This window comes from Petaurus breviceps, unplaced genomic scaffold (assembly GCF_028583685.1).
Source record: "Petaurus breviceps papuanus isolate PSGF00001 unplaced genomic scaffold, PetGlider_PUasm1.0 37, whole genome shotgun sequence".
NCBI lineage: Eukaryota > Metazoa > Chordata > Mammalia > Diprotodontia > Petauridae > Petaurus > Petaurus breviceps.
This window is the reverse complement of record NW_027186296.1, coordinates 354,249-371,133: the sequence shown is the minus strand read 5'-3', so window position 1 is coordinate 371,133 and position 16,885 is coordinate 354,249.

Below are 16,885 nucleotides of genomic sequence, written 5' to 3'. Positions count from 1 at the left end.
CGGGATGACCTGGATCAAATCCAGGCTCAGATACTCAGCACCACACCCAGAAATAACTGGCCACGTAACCTTGAGCAAGTTACTTAACCCCAATTGCTTTAAAAAAAAAAAAAGAAACCACAGGTCTAGAAAAAAAATGCTTTGTAATTAACACATTGATTATTTTAAAGCAAATAAATGTTAAGTAGTTGTTAAAGTGCTTGATAAGTTTGCTTTCTTAAATAGGACAAATATCTTCTCCCTGAAATTTAATTAACACAATTTGCTTAACAAACTCTCTTTTCATACATAATACAAAGGCAAACTTCAGTGCAGTCCATTTGAAGATTAACATTAATTCCAAATTAATAAGATGAGAATTAATAAAATCTTACTGTTCTTAAACCAAGACAAATACCAAATACAGGAGCATTTTAAAAATTGACTGTACATTCCATCTTAGCCAAACTCTGTCTTTGCTTTCATTCTTAAACCTTTTATCTTTTTACCACCCTCTGATTGCATATTTCCTATTGGATGCCATATAGGAGGGACCTAGGGCATGGACCTGTGAAGTCATTTGTATAGGGAACTCCAGGATGAAAAAAAACAAAAACCTCCCTCTATCAATGAAGAGTAGCATCTTCTCTACAATTTATGTGAGGGATTTTCCTGGGACACTGAAATTTTCAGATCATTGCCCAGGGGGCACACATTTAGTATGGGTCAGAGGCAGGCTTAAACATAGGTCTTCCTGGTTCGTAGGTCAGTTCTTCATTCACTAAGCTAAACTTGCTTGAAGATCGACTTGTCTAAAACAGAGCTCACTATTTTACTCTCCTCTACAACCCATCCTTCCTAATTCCTCTATAGTTGCCAAAGGCACCTCTATCCTTCATATCCCCCAGACTTGCAGCCTCAAGTCATTCTCAGTTCATTCTTACTCACCCCAACATCCAGACTTGTCATTCTATATCCTCCAAATCTCTCTTATCTATATCCCCTTTTCTTCACTCAAAAAGCCAACACTTTCTAGTTCAGGCCTTTATCACTTGTCACCTAGACTATTGCAATAGAATTCCTACTTGAGCTCTCTCTGCCTCATTTCTCTTCCCTTTCCAATCTATCTTCACTATGACTTTCAGGATATATTCTTAAAGTATAGGCCTGACCATGTGACTAGGACCACTCTTAGAAAAAGGCAAACAGGGCCCTTGCTATGGGCCCCCCATACTCATACATCAGGGGAAATCAGACTTTGGAGAACCCTACTCATTATAGGCACACACAAAAATTAAGATAAAAATGAAATATGCAGAAAAAAACAAAATAGTCATGAATGACCTGCATAACCAAGCAACTGCTACCTTATTTGTATGGGTTATGAGAACATCTGAATATACCTAAATTAGGCCTGCTAATTCTGAAGAAGGAAATGGCAAGTTACTCCAGTATCTTTGCCAAGAAAATCCCAAATGGAGTCACAAAGAGTCAGACATGGCTAAAAATGACTGAACAAAAATTATCCTAGATTATTTTGTTGGAAATTGACATAAAGTCAACAACAATAACAATGGCAACAACAACTAGCAGTTATATAGTATATAGCCCGAAATTGAGAATGGGGAAAGTTAAGTGACTTACCCAGGGTCACACAGCTAGTAAATGTCTAAGACAGGATTTGAAGTTAGGTCTTCCTGATTTAAAGTTCTAAAAATTTTAAACTTAAAACTTAAGTTCTAAAACTTAAAATTCTCTATCCATTGATGCACTTAGACTAGACCCTCTCAGTCACTATATATGAAACCTCAGAAATAGTAAATTTGGATTTGGGAAGCATACATTTTTTTCCATTCTCTGTTGCTTTGGAGGTGGGGACTAGAAGAAGTGGGTATAATTAGCAAGAAGGTAGATTGTAGCTCAATGTAAGGAGCTTGTTGAGAGCACCTTGGCTTGAAGCAGGCCAGCCCCTGCCATGGGCTAGCTGTGTGACCATGGGCAAATCATTCAAATGCTTAGTGCTCTAGGTCAGTGTTCTCTAAACTATTTTGACACTGATATGTGCTATTGTAGTAATTTGTCACATTATGAAAAATATGCAAAAATAAACATTAAAGAGATACAGATGAAATAAATTTTAAATATTTTATTAATGGTACAATTTTTTGCTCTAATTAAAATATTACTTTTTAGTGAGAAAAGTATGATTAACTACACTTCATTATTTAGGGGAAAAAACTATGCATGTCCTGGCAGATAGGGCAGACTTATAAATAATAATTGTTTTAGTAATTAATTATTCAGTTAATTTGATTTATGTAGCTTTCCAAGTATGTGAATTTTTAATCTACTCTATTGAAAGATACACAAGACAATAATCAATAATAAGTCATAAGTAAGTGAATATCTTTATATTAATATGGGTAATCATTTTTAGGATAAGGGCTGAACTTGAGTTCATTGGTACAGGGAACTCCAAGGTGAGGATACTACCTCTAACAATGCAAGCTTGAATTTTTACTGCTATTTATAGATCTGGAGAATGTCCTCCTTCTTCATCTCAGACCTTTCTAAATTCTCCAGAATCAGCTCAGGTTTTACTTCTTCCCAGATCTCCCTGGCTGTAATTTCTCTCCAATTGAAAGCTTTCTTGGGCTGTTTGTATTTTGGCCTTGAACTCACCATAATTTACACTGCATTATAATTATTTATCTACATGTCATATAATCTGTAAGGCAGCTAGGTGGTAGAGTGGATAGGTATAACACCAAACCTGGAGGCAGGAAGATTCATCTCTCTGAGGTCAAATCTAGCCTTGATATTTACTAGCTGGATAGACCCAGTCAAGTCACTTAGTTTGCCTCAGTTTCCTCATCTGTAAAATGAGCTGGAGAAGGAAATGGCAAATCACTCCAGTATCTTTGCCAAGAAAACCCCAGAGTCAAATATGACTGAAAACAACTGAACCATATAACCTGTAAGCTCAGTAAGGGCAAGGATTGTATCTTTATGTTTGTAGTGTCAATAGGTAATCAGTAAACATTTATTAAGATCCCCTGTGAGGGCGGCTAGGTGACGCCGTGAATGGAGCGCCGGCCCTGGAGTCAGGAGGACCTGAGTTTGGATCTGGCCTCAGACACTGGATGCACAAAAAACTAGCTGTGGGACCTTGGGCAAGTCACTTAACCCCAATTGCCCTCCAAAAAACTAAATAAATAAATGTTTTTTTTAAAAAAAGATCCCCTGTGAGTCAGGTACTATGTTAGAGTCCTCAGGGACTTACATTTTACTAGGGACAGACTGTGTTCAGAGATGAGACTATGTACAAAAAGAATACCCCATGATTTTGAGTAGATCTAACAAATGGGGAAGGGAAGGAAATAAGCATTTATATAGTGTCTATTATAGGCCAAGTACTATGTTAAGCACTTTTTACAAAAATTATCTCATTTAATCCACACAACAACCCTGCAAGGTAGGTGCTATCATTCCCACTTTGCAGTTGAGAAAACTGTGGCAAATAGAGTTGAAGTGACTTACCCATGGCCACACAGCTGGTTAAGTGTCTGAGGCTGAATTTGAATTCAGATCTTCCTGACCCTAGGCCCAGCACTCTATCCATTGTACCATCAGCTACCTTTTGAAGGAGGTGGCACATGAGCTGAGACCTGAGCAATGCTAACAATTCAAGTGGTAGTGAGGATTTTAAAATAAATATTAACATATTAATAGTTTATATTATATTATACATGTAATATACGTTATTACAAAAATAAAATAAAATTTATAAATATTGGTAGATAACATAACATAAAATATAATATAATATAACATATCATAACATAATATAACATGATACGATATGGTATGATATGGTACAATACAATATAATATGATGTAACATAGTATGCTATGGTATGATATGCCATAATAGGTTATGCAAAACATAATATAATTAATATAAAGTAATGTAATGTAAAGTAATATAATTATTATAATGTAATGTAATATGTTACTATATGATGTGATATGATGTGATAAGGTATGATATGATATAGTATGCTATATGATAGGCTAGAATGTGATAACTATAATGTGCTATGCTATGTTATGCTAAATATCATATCATATCATATAACATAATATAAAAGGGTAGACAAAGGGACACAGGAAGGAAATGAGTTGGTATGTATCAGGAATAGCTAGTGTGGCTAGATCATTAGGCGACAAGAAAAAGCAATTTGTAATCAACCTAGAAAGAAGGGCTTTAAATGCCAGAGGTCTTTGTATTTGATCCTACATCCATGGAGAGCCATTGAAGCATCTTGAGGAAAGGAACAACACAGCCACCTTTGTATTTTAGGAATATCAATTTAATGGCTGTGTGGAGGATGGACTGGAGAAAACCTGGATACAGAAAGATCAATTGGGAGGCTACTGCAGAATCCAAGCCAATGATGATGAGGACCCAGACAAGGCACAGAATTGTAACTGACATGGTCATATAGACCATATACAATAGTAATCCAAGTTTGGACAATCATTTCAGCTTGGTATAGCTGAATGTTTTAAATCACAATACTGATATGATATGATAAGATATGACATCTATATTATAATATATAATAAAATAAATATGAATTTATTAATTAGCACTCTATGCTAAGTGCTGAAGGTGCAAAAAGAGTTAGAGAGTCCCTGCCCTCAAGGAGCTCACAATCTAATGGGGGATACAACAAACACACTCGCACACACACATACACATGCACACACATGCACAAACTATCTATACACACGTATATGTATATATGCATTGTGCACCTGAATGAATGTACATATATGTATATGTATATATGTATGTACACATATACATATGCAATAAAATAGGAAATAACAGAAGAAAGTCACTAGAATTAACAAGGGTAGTTGAGGGGGCAGAGCCAAGATGTTGGCATAGAAGCAGGAAAACTCCATTGAGCTCTGTTATGGGAAGGGGAAGTTAAGATCTTCCCTGCCCCTAGGCCCTTTGACAGGCTTAAGTGACTCTAAGAACCTTCCTTCATTTGAAAATATACTCTGCCCCCAATAGGCTGAATGTGGTAACATGGAGCCTATGGCAGGAGGCTTATTTTTCAGGAATGCCCATACCTTGATGCTTTGTGATTGGGCAGTGGGACAAGAGGGCTGTGACATTCTCTGAGACAGGAGAAGGCTATATATAACCTGATGTGAGGTTTTGTTTTGGGGATCGTTTTGAGAAGAATTATGTGATGACCAGATGAGACTCTGGGCAGCTGTTGAGCCCCCTGGCTTTGAAAACCCAGATGTTGGTGCTTACCTCTCTGGTAACTGTGACTAGGTATGGATGTAATGGTCAGACAGTTGGAAGCCTGTCTGCTGATATTTCCTTGTATTTGTTGACTGCTTGTAATTTGTTTGTATTCTCTGAAGTTCAGGATGCTGACTTTTTTCCCTGAACTAGGTAAATGACATATGTTTGATTAAAGCAAGATTGTTAACCCATTTGAGTTGCTTCCCTTTAGAAAAGCAGATCTAACAACCTGTGTTGGCAGACACCCTGGGTATGCTGGGGTAATTGCTGCTACAAGCTCGCCCCATAACCACCTCAAATACCTATAAAATATGTCTCTAAACAAACTTTAGAGCTACAGAATCCACAAAGTGACAGGGAGAAACAAATCTCCCGCTGAAGGCAGACTGGAAGGCAGACAAAAAGGGTTCACTGCAGTGCTGGGAGCCACTGACCAACCCTGCATGAACCCGTGGTTTTAGCCCCAGGGTAGCCATGACCAGAGGCTACAGCAGACTTCAGGAGAGCGGATCACCAGCAGCAATGGCGGTTTCCAGAATTATCAACCCATAAATGCCAAAGAAAAAGTGAGACATCAGTGTAGAACTCTGTTAGAACTGGGGGGATGGAGGATCGGATCCAGCCCCTGCCCCTGGAGCTAGAAGTGACAGAGGTGCAGCAGTTGCACAGCTGCCTCCATGTGGCTGCTTCAGAGCTCCTGGCCTACAGACCATAGGGGAGACAGGAAAACATTCAGAGGTTAATTGCTCTTCCTTTAATATGCCTGGATCTGTATTGAATTCTTGGGTGGTCATCCTGAGGTATGTGACCAGTGAGCCAGAGTTTGTGGGGGCTGAAGAGACAATGGCTTCCTAATAACTCTGGCAGCTGTGAAAACCCCAGCAATTTGGGACAAAGATCTCCCCTCTGGAAGCAGAGCCCTACTGTGGCAAAGAGCTCAAAAGTCAAATAATTGAGTGGCAACATGAGCAAGGAATGGAAGCAAAGCAAGCACAACAATCTGACTTTGGATCTTTTTTTGGGGGACAAAAAGGATCAAAGCATGGAATGGAAGGAAGACAATTCAACTCCTGAACAAAAAGTTTCCAAGAAAAATATGAACTAGTTACAGGAGCTCAAGAAGGATTTGAAAATCAAGAGAAGTGGAGGAAAAATTGGGAAGAGAAATGAGAATGATGCAAGAAAATCAAGAAAAGAGAGTCAGCAACCTGATGGAAGAAATTAACACCTTAAAAAATAGAAATGGCAAAAGAGGCTCAAAAAGCCAATGAGGAGAAGAATGCCTTAAAAAGCTGAGTTTGCCAGATGGAAAAAGAATTTCAAAAGCTCACTGAAGAGAACAATTCCTTCAGAATTAGATTGGAGCAAATGGAAGCTAGTGAATTTGTGAGAAATCAAGACACTATTAAACAGATCCAAACAAATGAATAAAATAAAAGACAATGTGAAATATCTCACTGGAAAAACCACTGACTTGGGAAACAGATCTAGGAGAGATAATTTAAAAATTATTGGACTACCTGAAAGCCATGATCAAAAAAAGAAGCCAGAAATCATCCTTCAAGAAATTCTCAAGGGAAACTGCCCTGATATTTTAGAAGCAGAGGGCAAAATAGAAATTGAAAGAATCCACTGATCACCTCCTGAAAAATATCCCAAAAAGAAAACTCCTAGGAATATTACAGTCAGGTTGTGGAGTTCCCAGATCAAGAATAAAATATTACAAGCAGCCAGGAAGAAACAATTTGAATATTGTGGAAACACAATCAGGATAACACAGGATCTGGCAGCTTCTATACTGAGTTATGGAAGGTTTTAGAATATGATATTCTGGATGTCAAAGGAGCTCGGATTAAAACCAAGAATCAACTACCCAGCAAAACTGAGTATCATGTTACAGGGGAAAATATAGTCATTCAATGAAATAGAGGACTTTCAAGCATTCTTCATGAAAACACCAGGGTTGAATAGAAAATTTAACATTCAAATACAAGAAGCAAGAGAAGCATGAGAAGGTAACCAGGGAAAAGAAATCATAAGGAACTTATCAAAGTTGAAATATTTACATGCCTACATGGAAAAATGATAATTATAATCTTATGAAAATTTTCTCAGTATAAGGATAGTTGAAGGGAATATAAATGTCTGTGTATATCTCTATCTATATACATATATGTGTGTGTAAAATCTATATATATATGCCTATATAGGAAGGTGCATATGAATACATATGTGAGTGTGTGTATGTATGTGTACAGGTATACATAGAAAGAGAGCATAGGATCAATTGAATTGGAAGGGTGTATCAGCAATGCCATATTCACAATGCCTATAGAGATTACAAATATGCTGATATAATTATCCATTACAAAATACGTCATGTTTGCCATATGAGGAAATAAACTAGAAAATTTATTAAGATACCAAAAGACCGAGTCCTAAAACCAGAAAGTGAAAGCCATCAGAGTAGTTATGACATTGGCACAGGTAGATAAAGTAGAAAGCACCCACATTTTCAAGCCTTTAAAACAGAACAGGCTACCTCAGGCAAAGGTCCTCCTCTCCCCACGCACAGCAACCACCCAGCGTCCTGGAAGCGCGCTCCCAGCAGCTCCGGCCCCTGGCAGTCCTCAGCAGGAGTCCTTAGCAGAAAGTCCTTAGCAGTCCTAACTCAAAAAAAGGGCTTCGCGCTGCCACTGCCTCTGCTGCTGCCACCGCCGTTGCCACCACCACCAGTCACCGTAGGAACGCTAGCTTGGCTTCCGCTTCCTCTTGCTCCGCCCCTTCCTGCTACATCAGCAAGTCCAATGGGGCATGGAAGATCTTTAAATCCCATAACCCTTACAAAGGGATGATATTTAAAAGGTGAAAATGAGGGGAGAGAGTGGAATATAATGAGAGGAGATGAGGAGAGACAGAATGGGGTAAATTATCTCACATAGAAGTGGCAAGGGATAGCTTAAAATAGAGGGGAAGAACAGGAAGGCAAAAGGGTATGGGTCAACCTTACTCTCATTAAATTTGGCTTAGGGAGGGAATGACATACACACTAAATGGGCTATCTTGCCCTACAGGAGAGTAGGGAGGAAGGAGATGAGAGGGGGGAATGATGGAGCGGACACAGGTTGGGGGGAGGGTAGTTAGAAGCACACACTTTTGAAAAAGGACAGGGTCAAAGGAGAGAATAGAACAAGTGGGGGGGGGCAGGATAGAATGGAGGGAAATATAGTCAGTCTTTTACAATATATCCACTGTGGGAAATGTTTTGCATAACTACACATGCATAACCTATATTGAATTGCTTATCTTCCCAGTAAAGGTGCATAATGAGGGAAGAAGGGAAAGAATCTGGAATTCAAAGTTGTAAAATCAAATGTTTAAAAAATGTATTATTATTATTATTATTATTATTATTATTTTAACATGCAACTTGGAAATAAGATATGCAGGCACTGGCGTATGGAGATCCATCTTGCCCTACTGAGAAGTGAGAGGGGGAGTGGGGAAGGATATAGGAGAGAATAGATTGGAGGAATGGGTATACAGTGGGATTGCTGTTTTGGGATGGTGGGTAGGGGAAAGACGGGGAGAAAAATTGTAACTCAAAATCTTGTGGAAATGAATGATGTAAACTAAAATTAAGACAAAATTAAATTTAAAAAAAAAAAAGGAATTAACAGGGGTAGGAAAAGGCTTCCTGTAGACCCTGAGGTTTTAGTTGAGGCTTAAAGAAACTCACTCACTTCTTCAAGTCCAACTCTTAGGATCACTAACTATTTTCAAAGATTAATTTGTCATCTTCTATAAGAAAACTTTCTTGACACCACCCAACTTCTGGTACATCTTCCCTCCATCTAATCCCTTGCATTTATTTATATGTATTTTATATGCACAGCACTCTCTTCTAATAGACAAGTCAGCAAAGCATAATAACCCTAAGGCCAAATCCCACCATGCATATTTTTATATGGCCAACTAAGGAGGGTTTGGGGACCTCAGGTAGCTTAGGTGGGTTTCTCTTCCACTTAGTAGTGAATATTCTTGTAAAAGAATTATATAACCATGCCAAAATAATGGAAAACAACCTATACAAAACCTGCATATCTGAAGCCAGATTTATTCAGATGAAATTTCGTAACATAATCAACTAGGTTCAAGCCCATCTCACATATATTGACTGTGACCCTGAGTAAAAAACTTAAACTCACATTTCTCTAGAAGGCATTCTAAGACTATATATAGCAGAGAAGGTACTAGCTTGCTTAGGTAGAGGGAGTTTCCACATCTGGGAGTTCCCTATTCCAATTAAATCACAAGCATAGTCACTCTCACTTTTGCATATATGGAAAAACATATTAGTGTTTGCAAAGCTCTTTACAAATATTATCTATACAACATTTGATCCTCAAAACAACCCTAGAAGGTAGGTGATTTATTATCCCCATTTTATAGATGAAGAAACTGAGGTGACAAAGGTTAATTGTAACTGAGTTTTGATCAGGGTATGTACATATGTATGTATACCTAATGTCAATACAACATTTTTATTGAATAAAATTATGCAAATAATAAAGCATATATGTATTCATAAATGTCATAGTTACATTTAGCATGGACAATCATCTAATTTTAGTAATTTAGTTACTGCTGATAAAGAGTCCTCTAAACAAGAGGAATAATAAGTGTGTTTGCCTCATGTTTTGGATTTCGAGTAGCTAACCAAAAAGCAAAACATTTTATTAAAAAGACAAACCATGAAGGATAAAGGATTTTTGTTTTTGTCCTCTTGCTAAGAGTGCAAAGACTGCTTGTTCTTGAATTGTTCATAAAAAAGAAAAATGTACCTCTTAAAAGTAATGTATACATACCTATATGTATATAAATATATGCATCAATATTATTGAATGATAAAATTTAGGGCTAAGAGATGAAAGGTCATATCACAAACAAATTACTTTTTGGATCAATGGATAGGAGAAGAGTTCATGACCAGGGATAGAAAGAATCACAGAATTAAAAGTGGACAATTTTAATTACATAAAATTAATTTTAACAAGCCAAAGCAAAGCAATTAAAATTAGAAGGAAAATAGATAATATATATATGACATATGACATGGCATGATATCATATAAAATGATAGGAGATAGCATGATGTTACATAACATGATGTGACACACCATGATTCAAAATCAGGTATGTATGCATTGTGTTTTCATGTTTATTTTCTAGGCTACGTGGGTATACATATGCACATATGTACATATATGTATGGAGAAGGAAGGAAGGAAGGAAGGAAGGAAGGAAGGAAGGAATTAAGCATTTATTAAGTACTTACTATGTGCTAGGCACTGTGCCAAGTACCTTAAAGCTATTATCTATTTTAATCTGTTAACATCCTGGGAGATGGGTGTTATTATTACCTGCATTTTAAAGTTGAGGAAACAGAGGCAGACAGAGGTTAAGGAACTTGCCCATGTTCACATAGTTGACCCTAGTACTCACTAAGCATTTCAGGCCAGATTTTACCTCATCTTCCCCAATGTGGTGTTCCAAAAGTCTTGCTTTTAAGAGCTTAAAAGGCACAATGATTTTTTAAAATTAAATTGTATGTTTATTTTTAGTTTACATCATTCATTTCCACAAGATTTTGAGTTAGAAATTTTCTCCCCATCTTTCCCCTACCCACCACCCCAAAACACCAATCCCGCTGTATACCCTCCCCCAATCTGTTCTCTCCTATATCCTTCCCCACTTCCCCTCTGACTTGTCAGTAGGGCAAGATGGATCTCTATACCCCAGTTCCTGTATATATTTCCCATATAATAATAATAATAATTCCCATATAATAATAATATTTTTTTAGACATATGATTTTAAAACTTTGAATTCTAGAATCTTTCCCTTCCTCCCTCGTCACCCACCCTTACTGGGAAGATAAGCAATTCCATATAGGTTGTATGTGTGTAGCTACACAAAACATTTCCATAGTGGATATACTGAGAAAGATTGACTATATTTCCTTCCATTCTATCCTGCCCCCCACTTGTTCTATTCTCTACTTTGACCCTGTCCCTTTTCAAAAGTGTGTGCTTCCAACTTCCTTCACCCCCAACCTGCCCTCCCCTCCATCATCCCCCACCTCATGCCCTTCCCCCCTACTCTCCTGTAGGGCAAGATAGCCCATTTAGTGTGTATGTCATTCCCTCCCTAAGCCAAATTCAATGAGAGTAAGGTTGACCCATTCCCTTTTGCCTTCCTGTTCTTCCCCTCCATTGTAACCATTTTCACTTGCCTCTTCTATATAATTTACCCCATTCTGTCTCTCCCCATCTCCTTTCATTATATTCCTATCTCATTGCTCAATTTCACCTTTTAAGTATCATCCCTTCCTATTCAAATGGTCCTGTGACTTCTATGTATACCTGTATACATATATACACACACTCACATATGCATTCCTATGCTCATATACCCTCCTATATACACATATGTATGTATGTATACATACACACACACACACATATATATATATATATATACATTCATATTTCCTTCAACTATCCTCATACTGAGAAAAGTTTCATAAGTTACAATTATCATTTTTCCATGTAGGAATGTAAATAGTTTGACTTTGATAAGTTCCTTATGATTTCTTTTCCCTGTTTGCCTTCTCATGCTTCTCTTGCTTCTTGTATATGAATGTCAAATTTTCTATTCAATTCTGGTTTTTTCATCAAGAATTCTTGAAAGTCCTCTATTTCATTGAATGACCATATTTTCCCCTGAAACATGATACTCAGTTTTGCTGGGGAGGTGATTCTTGGTTTTAATCCCAGCTCCTTTGACCTTCGGAATATCATATTTCAACCCCTCGATCCCTCAGTGTAGAAGCTGGCAGATCCTGGGTTATCCTGATTCTGTTTCCACAACATTCAAATTGTTTCTTCCTGGCTGTTTATAATATTTTCTCCTTGATCTGGAAACTCCAGAACCTGGCTAGAATATTCCTAGGAGTTTTCTTTGTGGGATCTTTTTCAAGAGGTGATCAGTGGATTCTTTCAACCTCTATTTTGCCCTCTGGTTCTAAAACATCAGGCCAATTTTCCTTGAGAATTTCTTGAAGTATGGATTCTAGGTTCTTTTTTTGATCGTGGCTTTCAGGTAGTCCAATAATTTTTAAATGATCTCTCCTGGATCTATTTTCCAGGTCAGTGGATTTTCCAATGACATATTTCACATTGTCTTCTATTTTCTCATTTGTTTGGATCTTGATTTCTCATAAAGTCACTAGCTTCCTTTTGCTCCAATCTAATTCTGAAGGAGTTATTCTCTTCAGTGAGCTTTTGAGATTCTTTTTTCATCTGGAAAATTTGGATTTTTAAGGCATTCTTCTCCTCATTGGCTTTTTGAGCCTCTTTTGCCATTTGAGTTAGTTTTTTTTTTAAAGGTGTTAATTTCTTCAGTCAGGTTTTTGACTCTCTTTTCATGATTTTCTTACACCATTCTCATTTCTTGTCCCAATTTTTCCTCTACTTCTCTTATTTGGTTTTCAAAATCCTTCTTAAGCTCCTCTGTGGCCTGTAACCAATTCACATTTTTCTTTGAAGCTTTTGGTGCAGGAGTTCTGACTTTGTTTTCTTCCTCCTGTTCCATGTTTTGATCCTTTTTGTCTCCAAAATAGAAATTTAAAGTCAGATTGCTGTGCTTGCTTTGCTTCTTTTGCTTGATCATGTTGCCACTCAATTAATTGACTATTGAGCTCTTTGCCATAGTAGAGCTCTGCTTCCAGAGAGGAGAGCTTTGTCCCAAATTGCTTGGGTTTACACAGCTGCCAGAGCTATTAATTGACTGCCCTCTCTGAAGCGTCTACTGGCTCTGGCACCTAGTCACCCAGCCCAGGACCTCTACCCTAGACAGCAATCCAGATCTAAGCAGGTTAAAGCAAGAATGATTACCCCTTAGAATGGTTGCTTGTTCCCCCACAATCTACAGGCCAGGAGCACTGAAGCAGCCATGGAGCAGCAGCTGCTATGCCTCAGCCGTTTCTCACTCTGGGGGGCAGAGGCTGGACCGCACTCCCAGACACCCTGTTCCCAAAGTCCACTGACCTCTCACTTTGTCTTTGGCACTTATAGGTTGATAATTCTGGAAACTGCCACAGATGCTGGTGATCCACTCTCCCAAAGTTCTTCCAGCCGTGGCTGGTCAGGTACCTGAGGGCTAAAACCCTGGACTCATGCGGGCTGGGCTCTGCTCCCAGTGTGCTGCCATGGACCTTTCCTGCCAGCCTGCTAGGCTCTCTCCAGTGGTATATTTGTTTCTCTCTGTCACTTTGTAGGTTCTGTAGCCCTAAAGTTTGTTTAGAGTCATTTTTATAGGTATTTGAGGTGGTTATGGGGGGAGCACAGAGAGTTCTTCTGCTTCTACACCACCATTTTGGCTCTTTTTGGCACAACGATTTCTTATAATACCAAGTACATATGAGACTAAGTCAAATTTATAACAAGAGTCATTCTCCAAAAAATAAATGGTCAAAGGAAATGAACAAAGTAATTTTCAAAGGAAGAAATACTTAAGAACTCTAACCAATATGATGACCAACACTCCAGAGGACCAACAATGAAACACACTACCTGCATCCTGAAAGAAGAATGATGGACTAAGGATCCAGAAGGGGACATATATTTTTGTAAATGCCTAATATTGGAGTTAATTTGCTTTCCTATGTATATTTGTTACAAGGAAAATGGGCAAAATATCAGAGTAGGTATATCAGAGTAGGTGTTGCAGTAGATGGAATGCTGGTCCTGGAGTCAGGGAGACCTGAAATGAAATCCAGTCTCAGAAACTTACTAGTTATGTGCCCTTAGGTAAGTCCTTGAATATCAGTCTGACTCAGTTTCCTAAAGTATAAAACAAACGTAATAAGAGCATCTGCCTTATACAGTTGTTGTGAGGACCAAACAAGACTTTTTTTTTTTTGTACAGGGCTTAGCACAGTGCCTAATACATAGTAGGTACTTACTACTTATTACCTTCCTCTTCCTTTTCTCTTGCTCCCCCAGCCACCTGAAATGAGAACAGAAGGAAGGATGGAAAGATTCACAGACAAACAGGATACCTTTGAATTCCTTGTATATTTTTTTAAAAAGCATGCTTTACAAAATATTCACATATTCATGTACAATCTTGTCTTATTACACATTGTATATGGAAATGCTGATTTTATTTAGTGTTTGTTATGTTCAGAATAAAAATGAATAAAATAAAATAAAAAAAACAAAAGTTGTGTCAATACAACTATTATGTAATATGTAAATTATGTAAACAATATGCTATATAAATTATGTAAATTTTAATATATACTCTCCCTGGTTGGTTCTTACATTTCAGAGTGCTCTCATTGGGCCATACTTTTTAATGACTGTCTCAGAGATCATAGGGAGCTATTGAAAACTGATTCCCTTACAGTAAATTGAAGATCTTAGAGAGGAAGAACATCATTGCCAACCACTCTCTCACGGTGATTATCTTAACAAGCAAAAATTAAATATGAAAGAGAGAGAAAAGAAGGTCACAACCTATACTATTGTGGATGAGGGTGGAATGGGTGGTCATCTTGAAAACAGATCTGGCATTCTGCTCAAGTGGGGGGGGCACAGAGAAGGAGAATTTGTTTATATATTAAGAAGTTACTCCAGGCTTGCTTTAATGTTTCATATATTAGAGTGTCATGAGTCAATGAAATGGATAGAGGAACAAACTAAAATTTTAGGAAAACACTAAGCTAACAAAGAGCCCCAGTTTCCTCATCTCTAAAATGGGATAATGATAGTTATCCAACTTCACCATTCATACTGAAAGTGCTGTTACTGTTGTTGTTTTTTTGTTACCTTCCCCTTCCCTTTCTCTTTCTCCCCTTTAACTATTATTGTTATCATTATCATTATTATACTATTATCTTTCATGGGTTGAAATTTTATTTTCTTTTGTATCTCCTTTTTCTTCCCTTGGAAGAAGTGCTAATAAGCCATCAAATGAACAAAAATATGGCAGGAAGGAGAAAAAGGTCCCAGATAATCCATAAGTGCATCAGTTAGTGATAATTAAAAATTGATAAAAATTAAAATAGATTTTTCAGACCCTGAAAATAAAAATTCTCAAGTTTCAGGATATTTTTGAGGCATGCATTCTAAAGGTAATTGCTCTCTCTCCTCAAGTTTTCTTATTACCCTTTTTCTGGATCTCTCATTTCAAATTATGGCACTGGATCTGGCATGCTACAGGATTATCATTCTATGTCTCTGGCCTTTTGGGGTCAAACTCCTTGAAAAGGCTGTTTACAGTAGGTGAATCTACTTTCCTCTTGCTCCTCAGTCCCTTCTGACTTTGTCAAATTCCACTAAAACTGCTCTTTCCAGTTATCAATGGTCTCCTAATTGCCATATCCAATGGATTTTTTAAATCCTCATCCTTCTTGATTTCCCTGCAGCCTTTGATACTACTGATGACTCTCTACTCCTTGATCTCCTCTTCTCTCTAGGTGTTTGGGACATCATCCTCTCATGGTTCTCCTCCTATCTTATCCTCATCCAGATAATAGCTATGGGTATCCCAGAGTGTTCTGTCCTTGGCTCTCTTATCTCTCTGTACTCCTTCACTTGGTGATGTCATCAATTCTCATAAATTTAATTACCATCTGCATGTTGATGATTATCAGATCTACCTATCTTGCCCCAACCTCAACAATGATCTCTAATCTCACATCTGCAACTGCCTTTCAGATATCTTGAACTGGATGTTCAAGAGACATCTTAAACTCAACATCTTAAACTCCAAAACTGAACTCATTGTCTTTCCCCTAACCACACCCCCAACTTCCTGGGCATTTTCTCTGGCTTGCTACCTTATCTACCTGGAGAATCCCTCTCTACCTGCTCCTATCTCCTATTTTCATCAAGGTCACTCTAAGTATATGTTCTGTTTTATGAGGTCAAGTCACATTAAAAGCAAACAGGCAATTACCACTCTTCAAGCTCCATATTCACTTCTGATTCAATGTCGGTTACTTCATCTTTGTTTGTCATGGCCAGTAGAATTTTTCATTTCACTCAGAGCTGAAATCAATCTGAGTGTCAGAGAATATATCATGGACTCATGGGATCCATGGATTCATAAGGGACCCATGGATAAATTGCAAGTGACCCATGATTTTGGATGGGAACAAATTACATTTCATTTCAATAAAATTGGTTTCTTTTCTGTTTAATTTTGTGTGTTTTAAAATATTATGCTAAGAAGATGTCCATAGGCTTCACCAGATAGTCAAAGGGCTCTGTGATACAAAAACAGTTAAGAAGTCCTGATCTAATCCAGCACCCTCACTCTACAGATGAGAAAACTGAGGCCTAGAGAAGTTAAATGATTTGCCTAATTTGAGGTAGGTATTAAGTAAAATAGATGGGATTTGACATTTTCTCTAAATGCTAAAATCTATTACTCTCCATTTTCCATTAATAGCTCTTCTTGGTCAGAGTACTGGGAACATCATGCCTCCATATGGATAAGGTGA